We start from the raw sequence: 14,268 nt of genomic DNA, 5'->3' as shown, positions 1-14,268 counted from the left end.
GGGGGATGCTGGTGGGCCCTGAGGGACTGAAATGGACTGGACCTCAATAAGATGCCTTAAAACCCCTGAACAGATACAGAGCATCTGTCAAAACAGTGTTCAAGAGGGAAGAGATGCATATGTAACCTTATCAGAGTTCACTGAAGATAAAACTCTTTGATTCCCAGAGATTAAGGTGGGAGCCGCTTACATGCAAAGTGATTACCAAGACAATTAACTTACAGCAGACTCTGGGTTTCTAAAAAGCCTTGACTTCTTAAAAAAAAAAAAAAGTGGGCAGGGTATGATTATACAGTGTCCTAAATCCTCAGAACCTCCAGGTAGGAACTTCCTTCCAACTCTACCACCATTCTTAGACCCAAGCTTCTAGCATGCCTTGGGACATTTCAGACTGCGAGGAAGCCGATTTGAGGAGTATTCTCAAACACTTAAGTTAGAGGGCTAGGAAAAGACAGCTTCCATTTGCCCTGTGGGACTCTACCAGTGTGAAAGGATGTCCTCAAGGTATTTGGGAGCTCCCATTACTTTCCAGTAATTGGTGGGAAAAGTAATTGAATACAGGAATTACCTGGAGGAATTAGTTTATTTAAATGACCTGGTTTTACTTTGCTTGGTCTCAGAGAAACAGAATGCTCCTTACTGTACTAGACCCTTCTATAAAACACTTTAAAAAAATGAGAGTGAAAGAGGTATCATTGATTAAATAGAACTCCCCCCCCACCCCCACGGAATGGACTCTACGTAGTAAATATACAGATTGGTGAAAAGACACAGCCCAGTTTCAGAAACAGTATTTTAAAAAAAAGAACCTTTTGGACATAACAAAATGCCAGATATGAGGCCAGGTAATGTCATAATAAGGGTGTACTAATCACAGTGGTTTAGGACATCACTCACTGTAGGTATACATACCAGCTACACAGAACACAGACACATTTCGGTTCCTGCTTGAATCGAGAACCTAAGTCGACAGGTCAGTACTACACTATGTAATGTATACCTCAAAATGTATGTTGGCTAATATACAAAAATCAAAATTCAGCACTTTTAAATGTTCAAGAATAATGTATGAAAACTCAAATGTTTAAAGTTGGATGTATGCCATATTTTAGGGCTTATAGTTTTTTAAAGCTCGTTTTATAGTTTAAGTCAGAAAAGGTAAGCTTATTTCCCTGTTTCCAAAGGATTGAGGTGATTCTCTATTTTTTCCCACGAACTAGTCTACTTCAGCAAAACAGTACACCGTGTGCTATCTTCGCCTCCTGGGAAACACGACATGTTCAAGTTTGCTAGAAAGAGATAATGATCGCTTTTAGCCACACACCTCACTGTAAATTCATCGGGATATTGGTCTAGAGAGAAAATGGCGGCGGGGGGTGGGGTGGGGGTTGGGGTAGGAGAAATTCCTCAGTTTAGGATTAGAAATGAGCGATGGATGGCTTAATTTAAGGTTAGTTGTAGGACCACTGGCCTCCAGCTGTGTATTTCTGTCATTTACATTTTTCTCACAAAGAGATTTCACAATAAATTTACAGAACCGTCCTACAGTAGTTTTAATATTCTTAAATCAAAAAAAGGCGATATTTTAAAAGCATTTGCTAGAATTCTACAGCTGGTTTACTTAAAAAGAATAACCACCCCCAAAATCACTGCTCTCTGAATGTTCGTCCTTGCCATCTTATTTTGACGCAAATAGAACAGCGTTTTTAGATCCGACATTTCTGTGTGGTGCACACACGCCGTTTTCTATGAATTTTCCCACCTCTGGGAAATGCATTTCCGAAACGTGTAATTGTTGTGTAATAAGCCAAGTGGAACTATGACGCAATAATCCCCTGCAAATTGCCTTACAAAAATGATGTCATTTGGCGCAGATGTAGTCAATTTTATAACAGGTAGCTATGGCAAGGCTTCCTCCCCGTCGTCGCAGATTCCCCCACCCCCACCGTGGCGTTCAAGATGCAAAAAGACATTTTCGGGGCGTCCCAATCCTCAACTTGTCGAGGGTGGGCGCATCGCGGTAGCTTGAGCCCACCGCTCGTGCAGACTAAGCGGGACCGCTGCGGGGAGACAAGCACCACCGAGCGTTCCCAGCCCCGACGGCGACGGCACGAGGGAAACCGCGTTGGGCCGGGCCCGCAGTGCAGCGCCCGGCCGCATTATTCCCTCGGTGGGGCCCGCCGGCGTGGCCAGCCTGAACGTGGGGCCCCGCGGGCGTGGGACAGCCCTGCCCCCACCCCGCTCCCACACCCGCTCCCGCTCCCCCGGCGCCGGAAGTGACGCGTGCTGGCCGAAATATGGCGGCATTGGCGCTCGACCAGGGGGAAGGTAAACACCCTCCGGGCCGCGGCCCGCGCGCGGGCTCCCTCGAGGCGCCGATGGGGGCCGAGGGCGCCACCGAGGCCTGCTTTCCAACTCTCGTCTTCCCGCCCTTCGACCTTCCTACCCGCGTGGCAGGCTTCCGCGTTGCGACGACGGCGCATGGAACCCCCTGCCGGCGGGCCCCGCCTCCCTGGGCCGGCCCCGGGCGGCTCCCGCGGCCCGCAGGGGGCGCGCGGCCCGGAGCGGCCCCTGGCTCGTGGCCCCGCACGCTCCGCCCCTTGCCCGCCCCTTTCCCGCCTTCCTCCACCCCCGGCGTGGGTGATCCTGAGGCTCGGCGCGCTTCGGGGCAGAAGCCCGGAGACGCCGTCGTCGACGCCGCTACCGCCGGAGCTTCTGCCGCTGCCCGCGGCCCCCCAGCCCTTTCTCCCGCCCGTGGCCCCGAGTCGGCCCTCCGGCCGAGCCCCGCCGGGCGCCGCGAGGCCCCTGGCGTTGGCAAGGCCGGGCCCGGCCCCGACGCCGCGCCGCCTTGCGCCGAGCCCGACTGTCTCGACTCGCGACTCAGTGCTGTCTTCTTTCCCAGGACTGGTTCCGAGGGCCCCGCAGGCGCGCAGACTCGCCCCCCGCCGGAGCGCCCCGGCCCGGCCCGGGAGCGGCCCCTTGTAGAGGTTCGAGGAGCCTGCCGAGTGCCATCCCGGCGCCCGACCGCCCACCGCCCGGCCCGCCGGCCCGCTTCTTCCTGATGCAGACTGCCGTCCACTAGAGGTTGGACAGACCCCCGAGGTGCGTAGCCGCCCCTGGCCCTCCGGCCTGTAAGAGCCCGGGCTTCGTCCGCGGCCCGGCGCTCGGCACGGATTCGGTAGCGTTTTCTGCACAGACCCGAGTCAAACATTTGGTAGACGCCGGGACCTAATTTGTCTTTGAGTTTACTTAAATTGTTTGAAATATTTTTTTCAAGGAGGGGGGAAAAAAAAAAACGGAAGAAGCATAATTCAGCCATTTTTTGCAGCACACAGCTGCAGGTACCATGATTATTTTCTCCCTACCCGTTCCTTCCCTTTAAAAATTCTGTTTATGCCTGAAATAGAACTGTGCGAAATGCGAGGCATAAAACGTGGAATCAGAAGGTCTGGGTTCGACTGGGTGACGCTGAGAAAATCGCTTACCGAACATCGGTTTCTTATCTATGAAATCTAGGCAGTAATAGCCACATCACAGGGTAGTGAGGACTATATGAGGTCATATACGTGAAAATAACCTATAGCTGTAAAGTGTTGTAAAAATGCAAAGCGATTTTTTAAGTAACCCTTGCCAGAGTGGTTAATGTTCTAGTGGCTAACTGTTGCTGCCTCTTTTTTTTTTTTTTTTTTCCTGTATTATAAGTATAAGCCATAAGTATGGAATAGCGAAGCAGTGCTGTGAATCGACTGGATATATAATAGTCACGTTGCTTGGCCTTCCTACGAAATGCTAACTGCTTATTTAAATAACGGTATTCTTTAATTCAAATTTAACGTTACTGTAGTGCTTTGCTTGTCATTTTTCTAGGCCGCTTATGCCCTTTTTCTTACTCGGAATATTTATTTAACACTTGATGTTTAGTCTTATGTATTTTCCGAATTTATTTTTGTTTATCTGATTTAATGGTAACTTAGAAAATGCTTTTAAGATATATACTCTAATTTTAATGGTATTTTTCATATCTAGGGAACAGGATACCTGAATATATCTACTAATTTGAAAATTGTTTTTTAAGAGCTTACAAATGCATTCAGATTTCTGTAATTCTTAACAAAATGTATAGAAATTTTCAACTTTTTGACAATGTAATAGTGTTTATACAACATAAATCTCTTTTTAAATCATCAGCACTTAGTAGGTGCTTAGAACCAGTTCTTCAGTGGGAATTGCACTCTATTGCTGATTTAACTTAGGAATAATAGAAGAGTAAATATTTGTGGCTTGAGAAATTGGATTTATTATTTGTCAGAACTAATATATGTGTGTAACAGATCAGTATGGAATAATTCCTACTGGGTACATCAAAAATGTAGTATGGTTTGGCTTAAAAATGGTCCACAAAAAGTGAAAGAGAAGCATTTATCATAGTATATTGTTATTTTTAGCCAACAAATGGTTTTCTGAGTTTTTTCTGAAATGTTTTATTTTATAACCCAATACCAGTTGTTTTTTAGAGTATACTTTTGTGTTTTGTAAAAAGAAAGATATAAGCGGGCATGATTAAATTAGCAAATGGAAGAGCCTGTTTTAATGTGCTAGCTTTTATACACTGGACTTATCATTTGTCCTGAAGATAAAATTTTGGCAAATCACTGCTTTATTGGGAATTTCAAGGTTTGACCTTCTCTCTGCCTTGATTTGGGTTATCTGGGGCTAAAATCTTGGAACCAGGGCTGGCTTGGCTTCATGGGTGTTCAGAAGGGCCCTGAAGTTGGTGTAATAATCTGCATGTAAAACTGGCATTGTACAATATAAAGGTGAATGGTAAAATTCATGCTAATTTAAATTTTTAATTTTTCTTCACTTAGAACGCATTAAACAACAAATAAAAAAACACCATGACAAGTTGAGAGAAACCACAGAAGAAAGGAGAGAGCTTTTTATTTTAGTACCTTTAACATTTTTTTCCTGCTTTGGGATAAGGGGGCCCAAATTTTCATTTCACTTGGACCCCCCAAATTAGCTTGCCTGTTGTCAGCTTGCCCTTCACGTTTTAAATATTTTAAGAGTAAATAACATTAACTGGGAGAGGAATATTTAAGGGGTTGAATTAATTTATTAGCATATATTCTCTCTGAACTGGAATGCTGTAGTTGGTGTGGGGTTTTTTATTGAAGAGAACTGAAAGAGTCATTGGTGAAGCATTGTAGGATACTGGTTAAACACAGGCTCTGAAGTGGGGCAGACCCCAACTCCACCACTTAAGAATCATAGCCTTGGGCAAGTTCCTTAACCTCTGTGAGCTTTTGATTCTTCTCATCTTTAAATTGGGGATGGTTACAGAACATGGAGCGTTATGAAGATTAAATTTATTTCTTCATCCAACAAATATTAAGCACTTATTATGTGCCAAGTGCTGTTATTTCTAGGTTGTGAGGGATACAACAGTCAAAGCAAAACTGGAAAAGAGAAAAAAAAAACATAAAAAGCAAACTAATTAAGGAAAAAGGCCTGTTATCTCTATTTTAATATACTATAGAGGAAAATAAAGCAGAAAGGGAAAGTGAGGATTTCTGGTTGTGGGGGCGGGTGAGGTTTTTGGTTTTGGGGTGTTTTTTTTGTTTTTTTAAAAGATGGGGTTTGGGGAAGGCCTCACTGGAGTAAAGACTTGAAGGCAGCCATATATATCTGGGGATGTAGTGATCAGGCAGAGGGAACAGCGAGTGTAGAAGCCTTGAGGTGGGTGTGTGACTGTTTCCAAGAAACAGCAAAAGAGGCCAGTGTATCTGGGGCAGGGTGAACAAGGGGGGAGAGTAATGGGAGATGATGATTATTACCATCTTAAGAATGGTTGGAGGGGCTCTCATGGTTCATCTTTGCTGTGGGTATATGTTGTACTGCTACTGGTCCAAAAGTGGAAGGCCTTTTCAGAATTAGAAATTTTTACTTTGGAAGAAACTAGAAAAGGCAAGGTATTTCCTCAGATACTCTGTTTTTAATATAAGGCCTTTAAAGTTCATCTGGCTGAATCATTGAAGCAAATAAGAACAGATAGAAAATTTATTCCTTTGTCTCTGATAAAATCATTGAATTTAGTTAATGATTTTACACCATTTAAAGATTTGCAGTAAATCTGTATCAGAACATCAAGACCTTCTGAAAGATTTAGTTTGATTGTATAATTCTTATAGAGAATTAGAATGTTAACATTATAATGTTGATGATTTCTTGTTAGGATATAACTTAGAAGATTTGGGGTTTTATTCCCCAATAGAGGCTTTTCCTAGAATTCTCACTGGATCCAATCTCTAAAGGCTAGGGAAGCTGTTTTCCATGACATCACTCTTGGACTACTACTGCTCGTACTGAGGAATAGGCAGAGGAGCATTAAATGAAAATCTTCTGATGAAAAAATAGCATTGAAGTAGGAGTGATTTTTTTCTTGCAAGGTTTCTTGTATTATAGGACGATTAAATGCTAAACATACCTGAAAAGTGAAGTAATTTGGGTAATAGGTGCCAACCTGGGGCTGGAGAACCCAGAGCCTTCCTAAAAGCTTAAACGGTCATTTGCAATTTGGTACTGAGTTATAAAAACATTTAGATAGACAAGAAAGAATTTCCAGTATTAAACAAATTAAAGTTATGCAGCCTTTCCTCCCATATTAAACTGAGTTGTTTCTCAATTTGAATAGTGTATCCAAGAGTAAAATGACTGCTCATAGAGCTAATACAGTGAGTCTGTTTTTAAAATTTTCTTGCCTTTTAGATTGAGAAGTTAGCCACTTTGAGATTGCCGAACTTAAAATTTTTTCTTTATAAGTTACAGAAATGGTGAGAAACTTTATGACTCGAAATTAATTCTATTTTTATCCGTAGTAAGCCTTGCATTTTCTTTTCAGTGTGTGAGTATGGGATTTTCTGCATTAGGCACCAACTTTGGTAAGCTACCTGTTTGAGGATGAAGGTAGTATGAAATAATTTAAATTTTTCATTGAAAAGAAGTATATCAAGCTCTGAGAATCTAGCTTTTGTTCCAAATGACTTAGGATTTTGTATGAATTTTTAAGGACCTTTGGGAGGAATGTGAAAACATTAAATTAATGCTTATGGCATAAACATGGAGGTTAATTTTGAAACATCTTGAATTTTGCCTTCAAATCGGACTGGCAGCCTTCTAACTGAAAAGGAAGCATTTAATTTCTTTGCCTTTAATTTCCTGTCCAATTTTACCCCTATCAGACTTCTTTCTTTCCTGGTCACTAGAGAGTTTGAACTGTTAGAAATTTCTGTGATATAAATAGCAGTAATAGTCTTCCAGGGCAGAGGTAGGAAGAGTATGTTTTGTGTATATGCATGTGTTGTCATTGATCTCTTGATCATACCATCAGTGGTACTCAAACCTTTTGGTCTCAAGACCTCATTATTCTCTTAACAATTTTGGAGATCCTAAAGAGCTTTTGTTATGTGGGTTTTATCTGTTTATATTTGCCATAATAGAAATTAAAACTAGAATATTAAAAAACCCATTACACGTTAATCTAAGTAGCATTTTTGATGAAAATTAAATGTTTTCCAAAACCATATAAAACTTGGTGAGAAGATCTAATTTTTACCTTTTTGCAGATCTAATTAATGTCTGACTTAATGGAAGACAGTGGGCTTCTTATCAGCCTCTGCATTTAATCTGTTACCATTATCACACGTAGCTTCTGGAATACACTGAGAGAGTGAAAGTGAAAAAAACAACTTTTAAAATTATTACTATGAAAATAGTTCCGACTTTGTGGAGTCCTTTAAGGGGATGAGGACCCCATTTGTCCCTGGACTACACTTTGGAAGTCGCTATATTAATCATTCTCATGTGTAGAAAATACGAGGCTTTCTTTTTTTTTTCTAATCAGCGCCAAGTTGATGAAACAAGACAAACTCTTCAATATTTCTTTCCTAGTAGTGTATGTCTTGTCACTAGTTTAAGTTGGTTCCGCTTTTGAAAAAAACCAGCCATTTGAAATTCTGAAGGCCAAGTGTCAAATATATATATATGTGGGTTTATAAACCTTGATTTCCTTTAATCTGATGGTCCTTTTTTGAAAAGTGAGGATACAAAATTTCTGTACACTGAACATTTTGTATGTCAGTAAATCTCTCTTCTCAAAGCCCCTTAATGGATTTTTTTCACCATCCTTCATTGATTTATAGTTCTTATTTGAGCTTAGTTCTACAGTGATTCATTTTTATGATTATTTATTCCATAAATTGCTATAATTCTTACAGAATTTTTATGCATAAGTTTTTATATGTTTTTATTTTTGTATTCTTATACTTTCCTTTCTCCAATCAATGTTTTTTATTTGCTTATATATGTGTTTTGTGTTTTTATTTTAATTTAAGCCTCACTTTTTTTTTCCTTTTCTTTGTAGCTTCCGGGGTATGGATTGTGAACAAGTTGGTTTTGTTTCACGTGTTCATTTGTAAGTTTGGTTGTTTGATGCCTTAAGCATTGATGTAGATCTGTGCTGTCCCATAGAATATAATACAAGATATGTGTAATTTTAAATTTTCTCCTAGTCACGGGTGTTTTTTTTTTAAAGTAAAAAACAGGTGAGATTACTTTTAATATATCTTATTTAACCCATTATATCCAAAATATTATTTCAACATGTGATCAGTAGAAAAATTTGTAAATTGAGATAATTGACCCTTTCTTTTTTGTACTAACTCTTCAAAATCTGGCATCCATTTTATACTTATAGCACATGTCAATTTGGACTGGCCACATTTCAAGTGCTCCATAGCCCTGTGGCTAGTGGCTTGTGTATTGAACAGCACAGATGTAGAGAGTAGCTACTCTGGTTAAGGCGGAAGAACTTGAACAGCCCACAAAAGCTGGAAAATTATACTTGTGTGATGAGAAAAAATGGGAAATAATGCCATTGCAAAATGAAGTCCAGTGTTTTGACTACCAGTACATCTCCTAATCTCTTATAAACTTACCTAGGGAGGTGTGGGATCTGTAGCAGTGATTTTGAGGGGGTATCAAGTTCCTTTGGTTTTGTGAATGATAAAGGAACAATAGGCAAGAAGTGGACAATGGAAGCCAAGATTGAGGGACCTTTGGTGGAGTGCCTTGCTCTGGGCTAGGCATTTAAGTGAATTCATTTAATCACCACCGCAACTCAATAATAAGCTGGTGATGATAATTCCTAATGTGTAGATGGAAACTGAAGTCAGGAGTTAACTGAAATTCTCCAGGTCAGGCAGTGGTAAGTACTAGTGAGCACTCTTAATTTCAAAAGTTTTGCTCTTTCCAACAGAATACAAATTTCTTTGTATTTTTTTGCAAATCGGATTCTAGTTTTCTCTCTCTAAATAGTTGTATGACCTTGAAATTTTTCACCTGTCAACCTTAGTGTCTTTATCAGGTTAGAATTGGCCTGGGTCCTAAGAGACTTCGCTGATAAGGCAGGTTGGGGTTTGAAGGAAGTGCTGTGGCTAAGGAGAAGGATTTTTCCAGAGACAACCAGACTCTTAAAGGGTCAGATCTATTATATTGGTTCCAGTAGCACCAACAGAAGGGGCATAATAAGCCCTAACATTATGCTGTCCTTAAGGGCCACATGCTGTTCTTGAGTCTTTACGTGTATTAATTCATGTAATCCTCACAGCACCCTTATGAGGAAGGTTCTACAGATATTGATGACGCGTTTTACAGATGAGGACGTTAGAGCACAGAGAGGGTAAATAGCTTGCCCCAAGGTCACAGAGCTGGTAAGAGGTAGAACCGGGATTCAAACATGGCACCTAACTCCACACCTGTACTCTTAACTCACTACTTCTGTTAGAGATTAAATGTTGGTCAGCTAATCACTGAGCGTTTTATCATTTTCTGCTTATACACATGCTTCCCATTAAAATGTAAAATACTGCTGCCACTCTGAAGCTGTCAGTCTTGTTGATAGATGCACCAAGCTTTTTCATGTAGAAAAGAAGTTACTGAGATGTCCCAGCTATCACAGATTAGTTTTAGAAGTCAGTTTAGATCAAGTAAACTTGACAAATGCATTGCTAAGACTTGAAAAATAACTATAGTTTATTTAGTCTGCATGCCTACGTAACTGCATTATACTTCTGTCGGAGAATAAGTGACAAATTTATGACTAAAAATTTTGAGTTCATCCTGTTCAATGTTCTCAATTTTACAGATGCAGAATAAGACCAAGAAAGTTTGGGTAACTTAAAGTATAGCAATTTCTGTTCTAAAACCCTGTTAGTTAGGGACCTTGACTATAATACCAAGGAAAAACCTACCTAAGGTAGTAAAAAAAGGAATTCATTCTAAGCACGGAAGGACTACTCTTAGAACCTGGGGGCAGGAATAGAGGTTGGCCTAGCAACTGGAAAAATGAGGGTGTTGGGGAGCACTCCCTGTCCTCTTAGTTTTATTATTCTTTCTCATTTCACTGGCTTTCTCTGATACTCAACCCGCGTGGCAGGCAGAAGTTGGTGCCCACAGCTGCTCTTTGACATGTTCCAGTTCTAGTCATACACAGTGCACATCTCTTTTTCCCTTTTCTAAATTCTTGACAAGAGAGAGTTCATCTTGATGCCTATTTCTCACCCCAGTCTGACCTCATGTGACCAGACAGGATCACACAGTGGAAGCCTGCCTGCTTGGAGTCCCCCTTAGTGGGCTGGGTGCCCAGAGGAGTACCGGTGCTGTCCTTATATTTTAGGGTCTTTTGACTCCCAGTTTACCAGTCATTCTTTTCTTCCCCCGCACCCCCCCTTCTTTGCTCTATGGTGTTTCTACCATAGTAAGTATCTGGAACCATTAGATTGCTTCTTTTGAGAAAGCATAGTTTCTCCTTTTATTTTTTTTGAATTATTAATTTTTTTATTCAAGCACAATTAACATACAGCCTTATTTCAGGTATTTCAGGTTTCAGGTATACAATATAATGATTCAACAGTTTTATACATTTCTCAGTGTTCATCAGGAGAAGTGTACTTTTAATCCTCTTTATTTCACCCATTCCCCCCACCAACATCCCCTCTGGCAACCACCAGTTTGTTCTCTGTATTTAAGAGTCTGTTGTCTCTTTTTTTCCTTGTTCATTTTTTAAATTCTGCATATGAGTGAAATCATATGGTATTTGTCTTTCTTTGACTTACTTGGCATTATACCCTCTAGGTCCATCCATCTTGTTGCAAATGGCAAGATTTCATTCTTTTTTTTTCTTTTTTATGGCTGAGTAATATTCCAGTGTTTGTATGTGCGCGTGTGTGTGATATATATATCTCCACATTCTTTATCCATTCATCAGTCTGTAGACACTTGGGTTGCTTCCATATCTTGGCTGTTGCAGATTGGTACAGCCACTGTGGAAAACAGTATGGAGCTTCTGCAAAAAATGACCCAGTAATTCCACTTCTGAGTATTTACCCAAAGAAAATGAAAACATGAATTCAAAAAGATATATGCATCTCTATGTTTATTGCAGCATAGTATCTCCTTTTTTTAAAAAATTTTATTTATTTGACACAAGAGACAGAGAGAGAGGGGGAACACAAGCAGGGGGAGTAGGAGAGGGAGAAGCAGGCTTCCAGCTGAGCAGGGAGCCCAGTGCAGGGCTCGATCCCAGGACTCTGGGATCATGACCTGAGCCGAAGGCAGATGCTTAACCGTCTGAGCCACCCAGGCACCCGCGTAGTATCTCCTTTTAAAAATTTCCTTTAGATGGAACCTTTTTCAGGAAGGTCAGTAATAGCTGTTTGAGACCTTATCAGATAGTGATAGCTGTTGAATAGAGAGGGTTACTTTGACAAGTGAAATATATGGTATTTTAGGCACTATCAAAATAACAGATTATAAAACACAAAGCAGTCTGCTCTCAAGTATATGAATGCTAATGTTCAGTCTTGTACTACTGAATCTCCATTAAATGTGACCGATATCTTGACAAGTCAGTGATAATTGGTGATCCTGAGAAAGATAATGAAGTATCAGATATCAGATATTTCATCTGGTTTAACTTATTGTGTTTTCTAATTCCAGTTATTTTGAAAATTGATCATTAGTGTGATGTGGTTAGTCCTCTATTAACAATAATGTTTGATTATTCAGATACCACACTGTGTGATGGTCCTTTTGTTCCCAGTACGCAGTTGTGTACATATGCCTCATATCACTTGGAAAATTCTAAGTTCTAATTCTAATTTTAAAAATAATTCAGGAAAAAAACCCAGTAGCTTACTTTCATCTTGAATGTATTAGTAAAGTTGTTCTGCCAAGCATTGCTTACAGAGTCTAAAATATTTTATATCTCTTTTCCAAATGATAAACAGCCCTCTTGTGTTCTGCCTTTCCAAAATGAAAGTATAGCTTTTGGATTAATGGAGTACTAATAAAAAACTTGATAATAATTTCACCTTGTGCATACTTTGCTGTCTTAGGTAAGTAAACATACTATGTCGTTTAATCAATAAGACTTGAAGGTAAGTTAGGGACAAACTGGGACAAGAGGCACCTAGAATGCCTCTTGGTAAGATGGGGAATACAGAAGAAAGAACTGATTGGGAGAGGGTAGAATTATGACTGTTTTTAGACATGATGATTGACTATTTTTAGACATGATTTTGAGATCCAAGTGGGGCACCCAGAGGTATTTAGTGGACCATTCACCACTTGGGCAGAGATGGTCAATGTGTGGGTAAAGGTAGGTAATAGGAGAAATCATGGGTTTAGATGAAGTTATTTAAGGAGACACAGTGTTTAGATGAGAAGAGGAAAGGTCTGAGAACAGAATTCTGGGGAACACCAGTGTTCATTCAAGAAAAATGAGCCCAGGGAGGAGATTGAGAAATAAGCAGCCTAGGAATAGGACAATCAGGGTAATAGTATCATGAAACTGAGCAAGTGATGAGCCAAGGGAGGAAGTCATGTTGCAGAAGGATTCTGAGAAATAGGGGCTAGGATATAATCATTGGATTTGGCAATTAAAGTTTTTTTTTTTTAAAGATTTTTAAAAATGAACTTTCAAAGTAATAGTACACTTTTGTGGCAGATAGATTAGAAAACACAGTTTAGCAAAAGGGAAAAAATTAGAGAACTGCTTGGTATTCTACCATCCCGAGATAACCATTTTTAACATTATGGTATATTATCCTTTCAGACTTTTTTCTTGCTGATTAACAAAGAGTTTTCTTTTTTTTAAGATGACTTTAGACTGGGATAACTGCTGAATCAATGGGTTAATAGATCAAGAAATTAAACATAGGGTGTCACAGATAACATATTGATGAAACAAAGTAGAAAAATACAGTGATAGCCTACTCACAAGAGTGGAGAAGTAGTGCTTTTCGCATGGCCGTGGAAGCTGCCTTTTCACTGCCAAATCCAGGGTGCAGAGGGGATTCCCAAAAGGCACATACCTCCATACCTAACATAATGCCGGAGGCGCTTGTGCAGCAAGCAGAGGAGGAGGCATTGGTAATAGAGTGGGGAGATTGGAAAGGAAAGCATTTGGGAGATTGGGTCTAATACCAGAAGGTCTAAGCTGGAAAAGGATGGAAAGTAAAGTTTGGAAATGATAGGCCAAGTGAAAAGAGAGGCAAAGGTTAAGCTAGAGTGAAAAGTTGACAGTTTAGATTTTAGATGGGGACTGGTTTTAGATTGTGGTGAGACCCAGCATGGAAATACGGTTTTAAAATGGAGTAAGGGGAGAGGTTGTAGGAGTTGAGGCGACCAGGAAAATTGGACTTCGTGGGTTTTGTACAAGTGATCTTATGTGAACATTGAAGAGGTGGAGAACATGAGCCTTAGCTGGCTGCCGAAGTTGTCTGTGAATGTGCGGGCGAGAGTCATTGATCAGGATGTGCGTAAGTGATCAGTGAGAAGGAGCAATAGAAGATGGATTTTTATCTGAGCGAAAGGCCATGTTTTAGAAAAAGGACAGTAGAAACCTAAAAGAAGACTTAGAAGGTAGGTTTAATAAGCTATCAAAGAGTATTTTTTTGTATTTAAATCTGACTGTGGAGAAAACTTCGTGACCGGCAGGAGCTGGTAGGGGAGTTTGTTGACTCTGAAGCCTGGTTCCACAGGGCACAGACTAAAGGGTGGGGAGGGAACTGGGGGATGGGGGGCGGAGCTGTGTGAGGGTGAGAGGCGAGGATAAGCGGCCCTTGGCCTGGCCAGCAGCCTGGGAGGGAGGGTAGTTGTGTGAAAAGGAGAAAATTACTTTGCTTCATAAACAGTCTAAGAAACTGA

The 14,268-nt window shown here is 40.6% G+C and overlaps 1 protein-coding gene across 2 annotated transcripts in view; it reads left to right on the top strand.

Annotated features, from left to right (window-relative positions):
• The first annotated feature begins 2,734 nt into the window (after positions 1-2,734).
• KLHL15 (kelch like family member 15) overlaps positions 2,735-14,268 on the top strand; it is a 34,196-nt gene continuing 22,662 nt past the window's right edge. For both annotated transcript variants that reach the window (XM_035000919.1, XM_035000903.1), the window contains exon 1: positions 2,735-3,102. The gene's annotated coding sequence lies outside the window, so the exon portion shown is untranslated. The remainder of the gene's footprint in view (positions 3,103-14,268) is intronic.

Source organism: Mirounga leonina, unplaced genomic scaffold (assembly GCF_011800145.1).
Source record: "Mirounga leonina isolate KUSES-001 unplaced genomic scaffold, KU_Mleo_1.0 Mir_101595, whole genome shotgun sequence".
Taxonomy (NCBI): domain Eukaryota; kingdom Metazoa; phylum Chordata; class Mammalia; order Carnivora; family Phocidae; genus Mirounga; species Mirounga leonina.
Note: the sequence above shows the minus strand (reverse complement) of the source record. Positions and strands in the feature narration are given on the sequence as shown.